This window comes from Lissotriton helveticus, chromosome 3_1 (genome assembly GCF_964261635.1).
Source record: "Lissotriton helveticus chromosome 3_1, aLisHel1.1, whole genome shotgun sequence".
Taxonomy (NCBI): Eukaryota; Metazoa; Chordata; class Amphibia; order Caudata; family Salamandridae; genus Lissotriton; species Lissotriton helveticus.
The window spans coordinates 365,573,158-365,589,916 of NC_136061.1; positions in this window are offsets into that span (position 1 = coordinate 365,573,158).

Below are 16,759 nucleotides of genomic sequence, written 5' to 3' on the forward strand. Positions count from 1 at the left end.
AGATAGAGAGCATTCCCGTAATCCAGGCGAGAGAGGACCAGGGCCTGGACCATGATCCTCCTCGCCCGGAAAGGGAGCAAAGGGAGCACCCGCCGGAGCATCCTCATTAGTCCAAAACAAGTGGCGGCAGTCTTAGTCGCCTGGACCGAGAAATCAAGGGCGGTGTCAAGCCAGATCCCGAGACTCTTTATCTGGGACTTGGGGGCAGGAAGAGCGCCAAGACATGGTGGCCAGACGGGTGCAAGAACAGACGGGGAAGGATTTCCGAGGAGAATGATGTCTGTCTTCTCCCCGTTCAGTTTCAAACAGGAGGCTTGCATCCATCTGGCAACAGCCTCTAGACAGGGGCCTAAGGTGTTGGATGATCCATCTGCGTGGTCTAACGAGACCACCAGCTGTGTATCATCCGCGTAGGTGACATTTGGGCCTTCTTACAGAAAGGCAGTACCTGTCTTAGCTATCAACGGAACAAGATCAGTTGTACTACCGCCCCTTGCTGGTAAAAAGGAGAACCGAGTTGTATCCATCGACCTGGTTAAACCACAATCATGTGGCCGATAATAAGTAGTAGGCCAAGTGGACTCCCAAGAAATAGCAGAACACCAAAGTTTGCTACAAACACAGAGGTTCAAACTGAGAGACTAATCACATTTGATAAACCTACAGGGAATCAACAAGGACTATGCAACAAAGCCATGGAACTTAAACCTCTTGAAACCCAAATCCAAATCTTACATCAAGAAACACCAGTCTACAATGATGTAACCACAGACTATGCTAATGAAACAAAGAGAATTCCAAAAACAAAAAGGAATCCAGAAGCAATTGAAACAATTGACAGAACAGCATCAGGCTACTTCATCAACTTCGATGATTTTTCTGAGGATCCGAGTGAACCTGAGGAACAGCCAACATCAACAACAACTTTTAAAGACAAAGCAAAAGAACTCTTTCATCAACTACAAGAAACCTATCTGATTTCTCCATGGATTGAATTTTGGGTGGCACAAGGTGTATTTGTCCTCATACTTTGGCTCATCCTGGTACTATACTTGGGTCATTTCATTGAGGGAAAATATGTTACAATGGACACAGTAAGTCAGAATATCAACTTGGTCCTAAAACCACACAAGTCTTCACACATCGAGAAAAGAGAACTTTTTTCAGTAAACTTCACAGCCAATCCTATACCCGGTGGGGTAGCATGGGACAAAACTGATTACGAAATCTATGGCCCTGTCGAGCTCCTGAAGTATCCTCACCAATTCAAGATTTCATTAAGTGACTTTGTAAAATCAAGCACATTCGCTGATGATTGGGACTTTGAAAGTATTAATGATATGATGTCAGATCTAGTGATGTCAGCTAAATTTACAGAACATGATTATTTACAGGGTTCATCTAACTATGACCAGATGTTCCCCTCTTGTTCCTCTTACTTCCTCCAGAACACGTCCCTCCGCCCCCTGGTTTTCCCCTCTGCTTCGCGAGGAAAAAAGCAAATGTAAGCAGGTGGAACGCAAATGGAGACTGGACTATGACCCCTTAGCCAAACTGGCTTATAAATCTGCCCGGAACAAATTTCACAAATTGAAACGCTCTTCTATGAGAGCCTACTTCTCCAATCTTATTCTTCAGGCGCAGAACTCCTCTAAAACCCTTTTCACTATTGTGAAAGACTTTGCCAACCCCCCTGCCTTAAAATCCCAATGTATCCCCACTCAGGTTCTGTGTAATGGACTTTCGGATTACTTTCAGGAGAAAATAGTCAAACTCTCCTCCTCCTTTGCTATGGCTCCCCCTAACTGCCTTGAAGACATTTCATGTTCCCTCCCGTGCTCTTTCAACTCCTTCAGTGAGCTGAACCCGGACTTAGCATTATCTCTGCTATATAACGTAAATTCTGGCTCTCCTCTGGACCCTGTCCCGGCCAAAGTTATGGGTATTCTTGCACCCATTTTAGTTAACCCGCTTCTCTCCATCTGGAATGCCTCCCTGCTACGCGGCCAGTTCCCCTCAGTGTGGAAGCAGGCGAGGCTAATCCCCATACTGAAAAAACCTGGCGCTGACCCCCTGCAATTTAGCAATTATCGGCCCATATCACTTCTGCCTAAACCTGCCAAAATACTGGAGAAAGTGGTACAAAAACAGTTGGCGCAGTATCTGGAGTCAAACCAGCTTTTACACGACTCCCAATCCGGCTTTAGAACCGGCTACAGCACCGAGACGGCGCTGCTAGAGGTCTCTGAGATTATCAGAGAATCAGTGGATAGGGGCGAGGAGGCCATGCTGGTCCTCCTCGACCTATCCGCTGCATTTGATACTGTATCCCATGATATACTTGCCACCCGTTTACAACAGCTAGGGGTCGGTGGGACAGTGCTGGCCTGGACTAAATCTTTCCTGTCCAGCCGATCTCAGAGGGTTACGATGCACCCATTTGAATCTGAGGACAAACCCCTCCTGTGTGGAGTACCCCAGGGTTCTGCCTTGAGCCCCTTACTGTTTAATGCCTATGTGGCCCCTCTTGCCAAGGTAGTAGAGTCCTGGGGTGTCAGGGTGGTCTCTTATGCTGACGATACTCAGCTTGTTTTTTCCTTTAGAGACCACTCTGACTCCCTCTTCTCCAACTTTAGAAACTGCCTTGGCAATATCTGCACCTGGATGTCAGCCAATCACCTTGCCCTTAACACTGACAAAACGGAGGTTCTCTTTTTCAGCAAGAAATCCCCTCCCCCTGCTACTCTTTGGTGGCCTACCGTGCTGAATCCTCCACCCACCCCTGTACAGGCAGCCCGTAACCTGGGCTTTACCTTTGACAACTCCTTATCTGGAAGTGCTCAAGTCAATAAAGTTGTAGGGGCTTGTTTCTCCAAATTGCGCATGATCAGGAAAATTTTCCCCTACCTCCCTCAATCATCTCGCAAAACAGTTGTCCAGGCTCTTATTACCACCCATCTGGACTATGCTAATAGTCTTTATGCAGGTGCCCCCTTTTACCTAATTGACCGTCTGCAAATTGCTCAGAACGCGGCAGCACGGCTCATTGGTAATATTCCTGCCCGCACCTCGGTCAGAGCCTACCGGACTGAGCTTCACTGGCTTCCCATAGCCCGACGAATAGATTTTAAAATTCTGACCCTGACATTCCGAGCCATCCATGGAATTGGCCCGTTCTATCTGAGCAATCGTCTGAAGATCTCTTTTTCAGTTAGACACCTGAGATCCAAAAGTCTACGTCTTTTGAAGGTTCCAAGATTCAGGCTTTCTCGTAGTGGCGGCAGATCCTTCACCGTCACTGCTGCCAAGCTCTGGAATAGCCTTCCTCTTGACCTCAGGTTCACTGAATCCGAACCATCCTTCCGACGCAAACTTAAGACCTGGCTATTCACTAAACACTAGGTCTTCAGTACTTTCAGGTTTTCTGTGTTTTCCTTCCCTCAGTTTGATGTGATTTTGGTTACGTGCAATGGGGACTCTCATGTAATCTTAGCGCCGGGACACCTCCGCTGGAGGTAGCCGAGCGCTCTGTAAGCTTCAAATACATAAATAAATAAATAATTAAAATGTACTGTTACAACCATCATGGTAACCATTATCTGCATAAATCTGCTCAACCTAGAAATGTTTTTAATTATAACCAATGGGAACATTGTGCAACTCCACCAAAAGGCAGTTCGAAAACATTTTATGAAAAATGTCCATATTTCTCAGGGTTTAACACAAGTAATGCAGAAACGTTTTATTTCAAACTGTTAAATAAGACAGGAATGAAAACCATGCTTACAAATACAAAATTAATCTATTCAGAGAAATTTTTTGACAAAATGAATACATTCGGTTTTGATTTCTGGAACAATAACATTGAAACGAAAACAATCTGGGGTACAAGAGATTGGCAGGTCAAAGGTATAGAATCATTTGGAAAAATCACTTTCTGTTGTGGACAATGGGTTAGTGACTCTGTCTTCCAGAATATATTCACTGGACAGTATTGTATCATCTGCAATTGATATAATAGAGCAAGACTTACTGATGTTACAACACGGTCAGTCCCAATTGCGTTCTATTGTACAGCTTGGCTGGACGTTACAAAATCTGCGTTCAGGCTATGTGCCTTGGCGTTTAATCAACACAACGTCATTATTCGGTATCTTTAACCTTACTGATACACAAATCAGCTTGGCACAAAAGGGTGCAGAGTATACAATTCTGAGCATTGAAAAACTTGAGAGATTACCATTGACAATGTCAGAACGACCTGTCATTGAATGGATAATACATGGAATCATAACTATTCCGATAACGACTTTCCAATTTCGATACTGCCAGAAATATATACAGGCAGGCCAGTATGAAAGGTTGGGTAAAGGATACATTAAGTCAACATGGAACTTACCTTATACACACACATGTTATAGTAATACAGGACAGAGTGTATTTCTTAGTGGTAATAATTGTGAAAAATCACTAACTGGTATACTTCTGTGTCAGGGTATAAGTTTACATGGGGCCTGTGAGGGGACTTCAAATAACCTTTCATGTCACCAGCTCGGCACACCTGCAACAAAAATAGAACCATTCTTTAGAAGACTTTCTAACGGGAGTTACATTCTAATTGTAGATCACAGATGTTGTGGCTTACTGCCAGGAAAACCTTATCTAGTAAGCGTGAGCTCCATGGTCACTTGCTGTGAGCGAATATTGTTTCCGAATGACACTCCAGACAGGGAGGGAAAAATTTGGCCCAGTTTGAATATCTCTTCTATTCGAATTGATATTTTAAGCAGAATGAAGACTGTGCTCCTACAGACGCCAGTTCACTTGACGTCATCAAAAGAAACGTATGATCTCCAAGTTGCAAGGACAACGGGAGAGATACATGCATTGTTATCAACAAATTGCCCCCTACACTTCGCAGAAATACTAAGCGAAATCTTAAATATTTCTGATACAAATGGTATCGCAAGTGTATTTAAGTTCGTTTTTTCGGGACTGTTGACTCCATTCAAAGCAGTCCTGGGAATATTTCCCGATTTCGTCCATTCTGTCTTTGGCGGACTTCCACTCCTGTTGGGACTCGTAGCAGGCATCTTATTTTTGCTACTCCTGATTCGTTATGGCAAGCCATGTCACAGACAAGACTCCAGCAACAATGGAAGAAACGATCCTAGCTATACGCTATCGGGACCGCATAACTAAAGTCCTTGGATTAGCCCGGCTAAGAGATCTGAATATGACCTGGTTTCTTTCGTTCAGACCCATATGGCAGAATTGTGTCTTACCTGTATTGAGATGCATGCTATGCGGTGAGGAATGCGTGTTGGACACATGTCTTACACTACAATCAGAAGTACCATTGGATGCAGATACTTTGTTGGGTCCAGTAAAGGCTCATGCATTGTGCTGTCCCCAGCGGCTACCTATCCTGATGACGGCATTCGTGGAGACTTCACCACTACGATTGAAGGGTAAAGAAGTACAGGATGAAAGCAGCATCAACCAGGTACGGCCTTCTGTAAGCAATACTGATCAAAACATCACTGAAAGCGAACATGCGCACGACTGCATGGTAGCGACATTTTCCAACTTGGTCGAACTTTCACCTGAGGCAGTAAACTGCTTTTTTGAAAATCTGTCTGAAATGATGTTTTCACCAGAACAGAGAGAGTGACTTGAAACAAACGTGCACACAGCGTTCCCTGAACTCTGAATTTGGCCTTCGGCTTTAAAAACAAAGCTACTGACAATTTTTTCCTTCTTCCCCTAAAAAACTAAAACCTTTTTTCCAAATCCAAAATATTTACTTTGTGGCACTTATCTTCTGCTTAAAGTAGAACTATTCCTAGAGAACAGAGCTTCTATTTTAGGAACTCTAGAGACAATACATTACCTCAGCCTCTAGCGTATTTACAAGTAATTGTGTTTATATGTGATGGAGTGGTCTCGCACTTTTTTCTTCTGTATTAAGAGCCATTTCATGTGTTATTTTCGCAAATCATTCATGCTGAGATAAATTGTGCATCCGTTTTTTTGAATGATTACACTGCTTGAATGCATACAGTACCTATACTAATTTTCGTGTATTTCGAATATGCCTATTTTCAAATGCAAAAAATGTATTTTGGGGTGGTTCGGTATACACATGCACTATTAGTTATGTTTACTATTGATTAGGTTAGTAAATATGGACATGAATTCGTGGAGTGGGTGTAGTGTGTTTATCTAGAGACCTGTATCGATACTCCAATTTCTGACCCTTGTCCGGTTATAAATCACTAATATCCTTACAACGGCACAGAAACCAGTTTCATAAATTAGTCATAGCGCATGCTGTCACATTAAGCAAGCACTATTCCTTCAGCCCCCTAGAAAGCACACCGAGTTCTCTAAACAAACCAAGCCTCCAGCAAACCTGGGAAATCCCCGCTGCTATTGTTTTGATTTCGTTCGAGAACTCCTGTAAAGAATGTAAGAACGACCAGTTCTTAATTGACGTCTTATGTCCATCCTTACGTCAAACCCGGCACCTCTCAGGTATAAATATACCGACACTGCCCTAAGTAAAGACACGGTGGTGATGAGCTTGGAGCAGCGACTACTTGCCGGAGAGCCCAGCTGATATGAGAGCCCATGGACGCTGCCCTTCCCCTTTTGACGCGCTGAGGAAGATGCTGCCTTTCCTCTTGCCGAGGAATCCAGCCTCCAGCGTTTCCAGCTTGCCCTCGCGGGTAACTGGGATACCGAGTCCTGAGAAAGAGATACCAGCCCTCCTGCCTTCTAAATCCCAGGTACTGAACTGACTTACCCCTTACAGAGAATTCTCGAGTCAGACTCTTGGCAAAACAAACTTAACTTAAACTGCTACTTACTTACTCCCTCCCATGTATTAGGCTTAGGTCAGGTACACCGGGGTAGGCGTAGTTAGAAGCACCAGTTGAGTACGATTAGTCAATGTATATATGTATGTATATCTTTTATCCATTTTAAAGTAACATATGGCTAAGAAACCATATCAATGCTTTTACAGTATTATTTTATAATCCTGCTTTTACTGTATGCACTTTATTTAACTATAAGTATTACAATTGTAGCGATTCATTTCTCTTGTATGAGAAAAGAGACTGATCAATAAATAACACCTTTTATTGAAAACGCCCGTCTCTTCTTTTCTCTACAATCTGGTGAAACTAAGTATGCACGTATGGACTGAGTAAAATAGCTGTCTTTTGTTTTCACACGACTCTAGAGATATACTCTTGATCAGGGAGAGCAAAGTTGTCATGTTCTATGGTTGTCAGAAACTAAATCCCTTCTTGTCTATCCAGGGAGGTTAAACTCCTCCTCGCCTATTTGAGAAAGTTTCTAGTGAACTCTGAGCTAGCTGGCACACAAAACTTAAGTCTAATATCATCAGTAGAAGACCTAGTTAACCTCTGTCCTACGTCTATACTATTGAAGATATTATTCCAATGCGCAGAGCCTATTGGGAATATAGGAACTACACTACAGTTGAAGTGCATACAAAGTATAGGAAGTGTGTTAAAGTAATGATGGAAAATCCCACATTCCATGGGGTTAACCTCGTAATTGCATGGTACTGGTGGGTTGTTTCCACACAGTACTCTTAATTACTGGTACAGAATTTGCACCCCGCCGAAACTGTGCAACTTTCAATCAGGGCAGGGGTGGGCTGTTTAATGTGTCTTGGGATAGATCTATATGTACACACATATACATCAGGGTTTGAAAGCACCCCATCAATGTAAGCATCTCAGGATTTACAGATTGTGTCTTCCTGCTAGTAATACCTCTTTGATTTTGAATTCTATTTCACACGGTCTCCATTTCCTTAACTTAAGGTCTCTATTCCAGACAGTCTCCAATAGTACCAATCTGTCCTTTATGAAAATACCTATTTCCGCGTGCAATTTGTTTGTGAGAATTTGGCCTCTTTTTTTGCTATGAGAATATCAAAAGGGCAAGACCATTCATGAATCTATTACTCCATCTGGTCTCATCCTGCCTCATGCAGCATAATTACAAGCTTTCACCATTTATTTTTTTTTATTTTTTTAAAACCTTTATTGAGTCAATCAAAGCAGTACAAGCGCAGGCCTACAACCACAGGGGCTGACCGCAAACTCAGGAAATATAAGCAGGAGCATTGCATATGTTTATGGCTCAAGGACTTATCGTGGTGTAATCATAATACGTGGTTGTAGGCTTCACAAAGCACAAAGATAAAAGAGGTTTCATTTTTTATAGTTTTGAAGAAGTAGCTGTGGCTATATCATCGAAGGCATCACACTGCACGATAGATAAGAAGAGACGGGAGGGGCGTAACCCTCCACGCGATCGGGAATCAGTGATGAACAATACGGCATAAAACACACTACGCCCGCCGAAGGCAGGCCAGGAGGAGAAATCAAACAATGGCAAGCAATATAACGAAAGCATCATCAAAAAACCAAGCCTTCCGAAACCATAAGGTAGAGGCAAGTGCAGATGCCCGACAGAGAAAAGGATGAAAGAAAAAGATACAGCCAACCCTACTAAGATGAAAAAGAGAAAGGGACCATAGAACAAAACAAACTAAAATAACAAAACACCCCCAACACCCGCCACCCTACATCACCGTAATGGCTATGGCCTATCCCACTAACAGCGTGTCTGTCGCCCCAGAAGTACCCTAAAGAAGGAAATAAAGGATCCCAGAGTATAGACCCGAGATTTAGAAAAGAGAAGAAGAGGGCCATCGCCCAACTAAAGTAAAAGAAAGGGCCCAAGAGAGGGAAGAGGAAAGAGGAAAGGGACCATAGAACAAAACAAACTAAAATAACAACCCCCCCCCCACACCCACCACCCCACACCACTGTAATGGCTACAGTCTACCCCACTAACAGCGTGCCTGTCGCCCAGGAATTGCCCCACAGAGAAGAGAAAGAAAAAGGAGTAGGTTTGTAAAAACTGGGGGAGGGCCCACCATACGGGCCCCCAGCCACCCCCTCCCGCAAAATACACTCCTCCCCAAGATACATAATCCACAGCAGTAATCAATCGAGTCAATCAGTAATGGGGAGAATCATCAACATATTGCACTAAAAGGCATAGCAGAATAACACGCGCCCCCCATCCCCGCCAGCCACCTAATTGTCAACATTTGAAGGGATACATCTTATCCTTGGCCCGTCCTTACGAGTCCCCGAAGGCACGTCTGCCGATCGATTACAGCATCAGCCGATACAAGGAAACAAAGAGGCCGAGCAAGGCCGGAGAGCAACACGAGCATACAAGATGGACGTCGCCGGCCACCAGTAGAGTCTTCGGCCCAGACGGCCATCTTCCCCAAGACAGTCCCAGGACCTGTATTCCACAGCAGGGATGCGAGGACAAAGACGGAGGGAACAGGCACGGGCACCAGCCGTCGCTGCGACAAAGCATAGGACGTCAATAGCGGAGCAGCGCACGGAACCGCTAACAGCTGTTGTGAAAGGGAACCATCAGAATAGTCAAAAGCCACGGATAGTTGTCCACAATTTTCCGCATAGTCCATTAGCACCCATACTCCGCCGCGTACACGGGTGGTCACGGTACTCCCCTCGAAGACAGTTCGGGACTGATCTTCATGTACCAAGAAGTCGTCCGACCGTGAGTGCCCCAGCGCGAGCATGACATCATCCAGCTTCCTCCCCAGCTCACGGGAGCAGTGTTCCCAGGCAGATCGAAAGTCATCAATAGCAGCAAGTATATCACCGCAGGACAACGTAGCCCTTTTTACACATACCGCAGCGCCTCCTGATTGTACATACACCACCTCTTGCTGCACCCTGGGAGCCAGGATAGCATTCTCCGTCTCATCCAGGCGGCATTCCGGTGTTTCCATCGTAAATGGGGACTGGGAGGCGGTCAGAGGCTTGGTCAGCTCGATGCGACCACAATCCGGTTCGCGGAGACATGGAGGGCAGATCCCCAAGGAACGGTCTCCTGCAGCGATCATCTGCGCACCCGTTCAGCACCAGCCAAAAATTTGGGAGCGGCCCGCGAAAACCGGGCCGAATCTCAAACAGCGTCGGATCAGTTACCATCTGCGCTCCTCATATATATCAAATTTCTACCAGATCATCGCTTCGGGGGTGCCCCACGGCCGCTTCGCTTGTCAAACAGGACGCCTGTGGTAAAAATCCGATCGATGGATCCTGCGCTCCTGTGGACCGACTCCGCCCCAGAACAGATGGCCGCTGTTGTTGCATCAGCACCCGGCCATATTTAGAAGCAGATGTCCCGGCTCCAGAGTCTCTCAGGGCCGCCGACTGCCGTCGCAGATATCTCCGGTTATGGGGCCAGCAGGGGGCTCGGGAACACGCTATCGGTTTCAGCGCTCATTCCCAAACACAAATTGAATCGCAATATCAGGATGATGACAGGAGAATCGTGCGGGGCTCGGAGGGTCACGGAGCTGGGAGCCTACACGTTCGTCCGGATCGCCATCTTGGCTCCTCCCCCGCCTTCACCATTTTTATCACTCCTAAACCAGCCCTCCAAACTCCTTGTTTACCTCCCTAAAGTCAGGCTCCCCAGATGATGTATGTCCAATCAGGACTCAAATATTGTTACACTTGATTTTACCTTCATCTTCAACCCTGTTTTCTGTCACAAGTGGATGGAAGAAGAGAGTCATCGAACTACTTTTAAAGAAGTCAAACTTGGGGTCCCAGGCAGAAGTTGACTCTAGGCTTATCTTTCTTTTGCCAGCATTCACTAAAATAGTTGAAAAGTTCTGACTCACCAGCCATCTAAACATTTTGAAGCGTACCAATTACTAGATGCTAGCCAGATGAATTTGACACCTGGTTTAGGCACTGTTACTTCCCAGGTGGCTGCAATGAATGGCATTACAGACAAGAATACAATGATATTTCCATCTGCCTTATCCGGCTGTTGTAGTGGTGTCATCCTGTGACCTCCAAATAGAAATCTCCAAAACAAAATCTTCTTTTTATTTTGTTGCACATGAAATGAAATGAAAAGATCATTTGTTACGCGCGATAGCTACCCTAAGGTGTCCTAGCACTGTGGAGATACGTGAGCAAGAAGATAGACAGGAACTATGCAGATTTGCTGAAAAGCAAAGTTTTTAAAAGCTTAAGGAAGGAGAGCAGATTGGGCTCTGCACGCAAGTGGAGGGGGAGAGAGTTCCACAGTTTGGCCGAATTATAAGCAAAGGGGCGACCACCACCTCTAGTTCTTTTGATCTTGGGCACTAGGGCAAGGAAGGAGGATGCTGATCTGAGTTGTCGGTTTTGCTGGTAGGGGGTAATCATCGAATGGCTAATGACGGGGCCAAAAGGCGATGTGGGCAATGCACAGGGCCTTGAATTCAATTCTTTCCCTAACTGAGAGCCAATGAAGGCTTCTTAGTCCGGGGTTGATTGGGAGTTGGCGGGGAATCTGAAGGAGTGTTCGGGCTGCGCAGCTTTGGATGACCTGGAGTTTGTGCAAGGTGGATTGAGGGGCCCCCTAGATAGAGGGTGTTGCCAAAGTCCAGGCGTGAGAGGATGAGACCCTGGACCATAATTTGTTTTGCCTGGAATGGAAGTAGAGGGAGAATTTTCCAAAGCAGCCTTAGTAGACCATAGCAGGTGGCTGAGAGTTTGGCTGCTTGATGGTTGAAGTTGAGGGAGTTATCCAGCCCGATGCCCAGGCTCTTGATTTTGTCCTTTGGCACTGGGACAGGACCTAGGCAGATGATGGGCAATAGGGAGTTTATATTAAACTTGGGGGTTTTACCTAAGAGCATCAGATCAATTTTATCCCCGTTCAGTTTTAGGCAGGAGAGTGTCATCCATTTGGCCACCTCCTCCAGACATCCACTCAGGTTGTTAGAGAGAGTATTTGGTTGGTGAAGGGCCACCACTAGCTGAGTGTCGTTGGCATAAGTGATGATTTTTATGCCAAAAGGACGGACAATCTCAGCTAGGGGGCTCATATAAATGTTAAATAGTGAGGAACTCAGGGAGGAGCCCTGAGGCACAGCACAGCTGAGTGGCTTGCTGAGGGAGGTGACATTACCCTCAAAAACCTGGAAGGAACGGTCTGCCAAGAAAATCTGAACCAAGTGATGGCACGTCCTGAGACTCCTAAGTTGGTGAGTCGTTGTATTAATAGGTCATGATTTACAGTGTCGAATACGGCACTTAAGTCAAGGAGGATGATTGCTGCAGAGCCTCCTTGGTCAAGGATCTTCCTGGCTTCCTGGCTTCCTCAGTTACTGTGAGGAGAGCGGTTTAGGTCCCATGCATAGGATGGAATCCTGTCTGAGAGAGATCAAGTAAATGGTTGCTCTCCAGGAACTCTACTAGTAAGGGGTTTACATATTTCTCAAGGATCTTGCTCAGCCATGGCAACAGGGAAATTGTCTGAAAATTGGCTGGTAATTGCTGGGTTTGTCTTGGTCTTGGTTAGGTTTTTTAAAAAGAGCCTTCACCAGGGGGGAGGGACAATGCAGGAGGAGATAGAGGCGTTGAGCAGGTCGAGTGTGGTAGGGAGAATGTTGCCAATAGCTGACTGCAGGGCGCGTAGGGGTGCCGGGTCTTGGGGGGAGCCAGATTTCACCTGGAGCATAATGGATCCTAAAGTGGTGTGATTGAGAGGGGGGGGATATCCAGGGTGGCCGTAGATCGGGGTCATGTGCTAGAGAAGTTGGCAGAAGATGTGTCGGGCTGGATGTGGGGAAAGGAGGTATAAATTGTTTGTATTTTCTGAAAAAAAAATCTGCCAGGTTGTTGCAGCGAGTATGGGCGTCGATAGGATTTGGTGGTTTCTCAGGGAGTTTGAGGAGAGTTTTTGCGATTCGATAAATTGCTTTGGGCATGAGCGCGGCTGCTTTAATTTTTTTTTCCGAAGAAAGTTGTTGAGAGGCTTTCATTTCCTTTTTGTAGGTTTTTATTGCCTTCCTGTATGCAGTTTTGCTTGAAGGGGAGTAGTCCAGTCGCCATTTCCGCTCTAATTTTTTGCAATATTGTTTCCTTTCCCGTAATTTAGGGGAATATCAGGGTGCAGTTGTTGTGCTGCGCTTTGATCTCGCAAGAACATCAGTTTGGAATTTCAGGCGACTTCGAAACGGTGAGACTCTCCTATAGTGACCGAGTCCTTGCGGGTTTCAGGCGTCTGAAACCCGCAAGGACTCGGTCACTATAGGAGAGTCTCACCGTCTGACTCTAGAACACATGCGATTAAGAGCTATAGACGAAAACCCAGTAAACTTTCCTTTAATCGATTGCCTGAGAGCGTGAGCACTCTCCGTGCCGGCCAGCGCATGGCAACCTGTTTCGAAGTCACCTGAAATTCCAAACTGATGTTCTTGCGATATCGTTGAAAAACGCACACTGAAAGATACCTTCACAGCTGGTTTCAACTGGATTAATACAATCTCCTTGCTATCTCTATTTGGCCTGTCATAGCGACAGTCAACTACCCAGCGGCGATATCCTGACCTAGGAATCGTTTGGCAGAGATTGGCCATGGATCATTTCTAAATGTGTTGCGCCCCCCCAAATCCCTTGGCGTGAGAGCCCTGATGAAGGTGCGCCCGTAGACCTGGGCCCTGCACCGAAACGCACGTTGGCGTTACGTGTTCTTTGGATCCTGCGTTATTTACCTGGACTATCTGGCAGTGGATTATAAAACCTCTGCAGGATCCTACTTTTGTTGTCATCTTGGTGATTACATTGAGGAATGTATAAATAGTGTGTGTTACTTTAGTGAATGTTTGTGTATGATTGAAAGATAAGAGTGTTTGTGTATGCTGAGAGGTGATGTGGGGTGTGCGCATTGAGAATTTTTTATTGATGTATTTTTTATGAATTGATCAATGAATGTATTATGTTATGAAATACTATGGATAAAATGTGTGCTAACAAAATATGATAAAAAGAAAATAAAGATTTTGTACTTCCATATTTGAAGCTTATTGTACCGTGTGACCTTTCTGCTGCCCTTTGGTGAGCTCCTTGTTGTGCACGAGAAGTGTTGGACCCTTTGTGGGCCATTACCTGATCCGCCTGGGTTGACTCTTTCTCTCTTACAGTATCAGCCGTCTTCAGCCAGGATAGCTTGACTCCAGTGGTGTGGAGAGCATGGGACTCACGTCTGACCATACACATCCCACTCGGGGTGACAAATGCAAAAATAACAGTTGATGGACAGAATGCAGAACAATGTCATACATTCACCCCAGTACAGAGATCTAGGCCTAAATCCATTGTTTTCTTGCACTCCACACCACCCCAGTTCAGACATGGCCATATGCAAATCAGCCTTGACCCTGTGCCTCATGGGAACAGTCCAGCCCGAACTGCCAAGCCATGTCTTCCCTGGACCGGAATCAAGCATCCTAGGACCGGTTTCTGGCTATCAGCCGTCTTCAGCCAGGATAGCTTGACTCCAGTGGTGTGGAGAGCATGGGACTCACGTCTGAGCATACCCATCCCACTCGGGGTGACAAATGCAAAAATAACAGTTGATGGACAGAATCCCGAGTCATATCACTCCTTTCATTTTTAACCATTTCTCTCAGTAGCCTTTAAAATGTCAAATCCACTAAAATATGCCCGTAGCATATAAACATTGTCACATCCACTAACCATGTTTGTTGTAACTATATTGGGTTTCAGCAATTTGTTTACAATGCGCAGTTTGTTGTGTTCCTGCATTGGTTTTCTTGTATTGGCTCTAAGGATCACTCTCCCAATTATTTGAAGTGTTAGCCCCGCATTAATTGACTGACCTGTTACCCTGCCCCTCCGACCCCGAAATGTGGGCAAAGTTGCACCCCTAGCTGTAAGACTTTTAATGTGAGAGTACCAGTACTTCTCAGTAGCTAACAGGTAGTCAGGGTCTGTGAGTACCTACACCTCTACACTTCCATATCAAACATTGGGCATAGTCACAGGGGCCTTCTAATGTCAGCAGACACCCACTCCGCATCCATGTTCCCTGCCTCCTGTGTCACTTCCAGCATACCTCCTGCCATGCCCCTTAGTATAACATTTGCGCTGGGGCAAGATCTGTGTATACAAGTCAGATTGCAAGCATGCATTCCTTTTGACATATATGCAGATTCTTTTTGAAAATAAACACATGCACAAAATAGGTTTTGTCTTTATCTTCACTTTGTGAATTGAGACAGATATTTCTGCACTGCTGCTGCTCTCTCAGCCTCAGGAAGCAAAGGCAGTGGGATGATAGAGGCCACAATGGATGTAGAAGGTGGTACTTTGTCAGTGAATGGTGAAGAAAAAAATAGTTTCTGTTCCTGCAAAGTGGGGTCCCTTTGTAAAACAATTCACTACATCATGCTGCAAAGTGTTGTGAGGCAATGGCTCACTACTTTGCAGAAAAGAGCATGCTTTACAGGAGAACAGAAAGTGAGGATGGAAGGATACTGTGCTTCGCCCAGGTTTGTGCCTGCACCTCCAATGTTCAGTGGCTCTGCCAAAAGACAAAACAAGCATTGGTAAAGCCAGTATCCCTCGCCCACATGCCGTATTAGCTATGTCAATGTTTGTAGCCATGTTGTACAGCAGCGGACGCCTATGCAGCATGGCTGAATGTTTAAAAAAAAAGCACTGTGATGCAGCGTGCGCTGGCCTGATTGCGCTTTTTTCATTGATCACAGGAGAGTGGAGCAGGGAGGAAGGGCATACAACACAGAGAATGTGTCTTTGTCATCACATTTATGGTGGGTGACTGGGGCCTACCAACAACAACATAGGGGGGTGAGGGAGGGGCAAGTAACCACAATAGCAGGGAAGAGGCCTGGGGGTGCATGGATGAAAGATTTATTTTTTAAAAAGCGCTATGATGTTCCCAGCGCTGACTGTGTCATAGCACTTTTTAATATTGTTGGTGGGAGGACAGGGCCGGAGGTATCTCCAGAAGACGAAGAAAATAAAGGATGTAACATGAAGGGTGTGGTTGAAAAAAGTGCTCTGATGCTGCCAGAGTTTTCCTCGTCATATCACTTTTATTTGTTATGGCTGGTTGGTGGGGACATGCTACAACAACAGAGGGATGGGGCAAGCAACAACAGTGGAGGGTGTGGAGGCAAGCAGCTACAAAAGGAGGGGTTGTGGGACAAGCAATGACAATGGAGGGAGGGGGCTGAGAGGCAAGCAACGACAATGGGAGGGGAAAACTTGCGAGCAGTGAGGGAGAAGCAAGGAGGGGAGAGAGGTACACAAGGGAGTCAGCTGAAAAGACGCACTCTGCTAGAATGCTTAAACACAAAGAAAAAAGTAGCACGTAGAAAAATGAGCAGTGGAAGGACACAAGTAATGAGTCCATGCTCCAAGGGACAGATGCACACATGAAAAAGATGGTAGCTGACCAATAAAAAGCAAGCAAATGAGAGTGACAATAAAGCCCACTAATAGTAAGCAGGGGGCAGGTTCTAAGCCAACTGATTGAAATCTGAAGATCTCATAGCCAAAGACTCTATCTTAGGGCTGAAATAACAGATCTCTTCACTTAAACCTAAGACTTCCCTAATCAAAATCTCTGCTTACCAATTGCAATGCAGCGTTGTGACTGGTCTGAGCACAGTGGTTTGACGCTCAGATAGGGAATGGGAGCCTGAGACAGCCGCCCAAACATTCATGCGCACTTTGAGTGTTCAAACCACTCCTCCCTCTGGCCCCTGCTCTGTCAGTAGAGCAGTCTCGCTCACACCAGGAAATGAAAAACAACAATGATAATT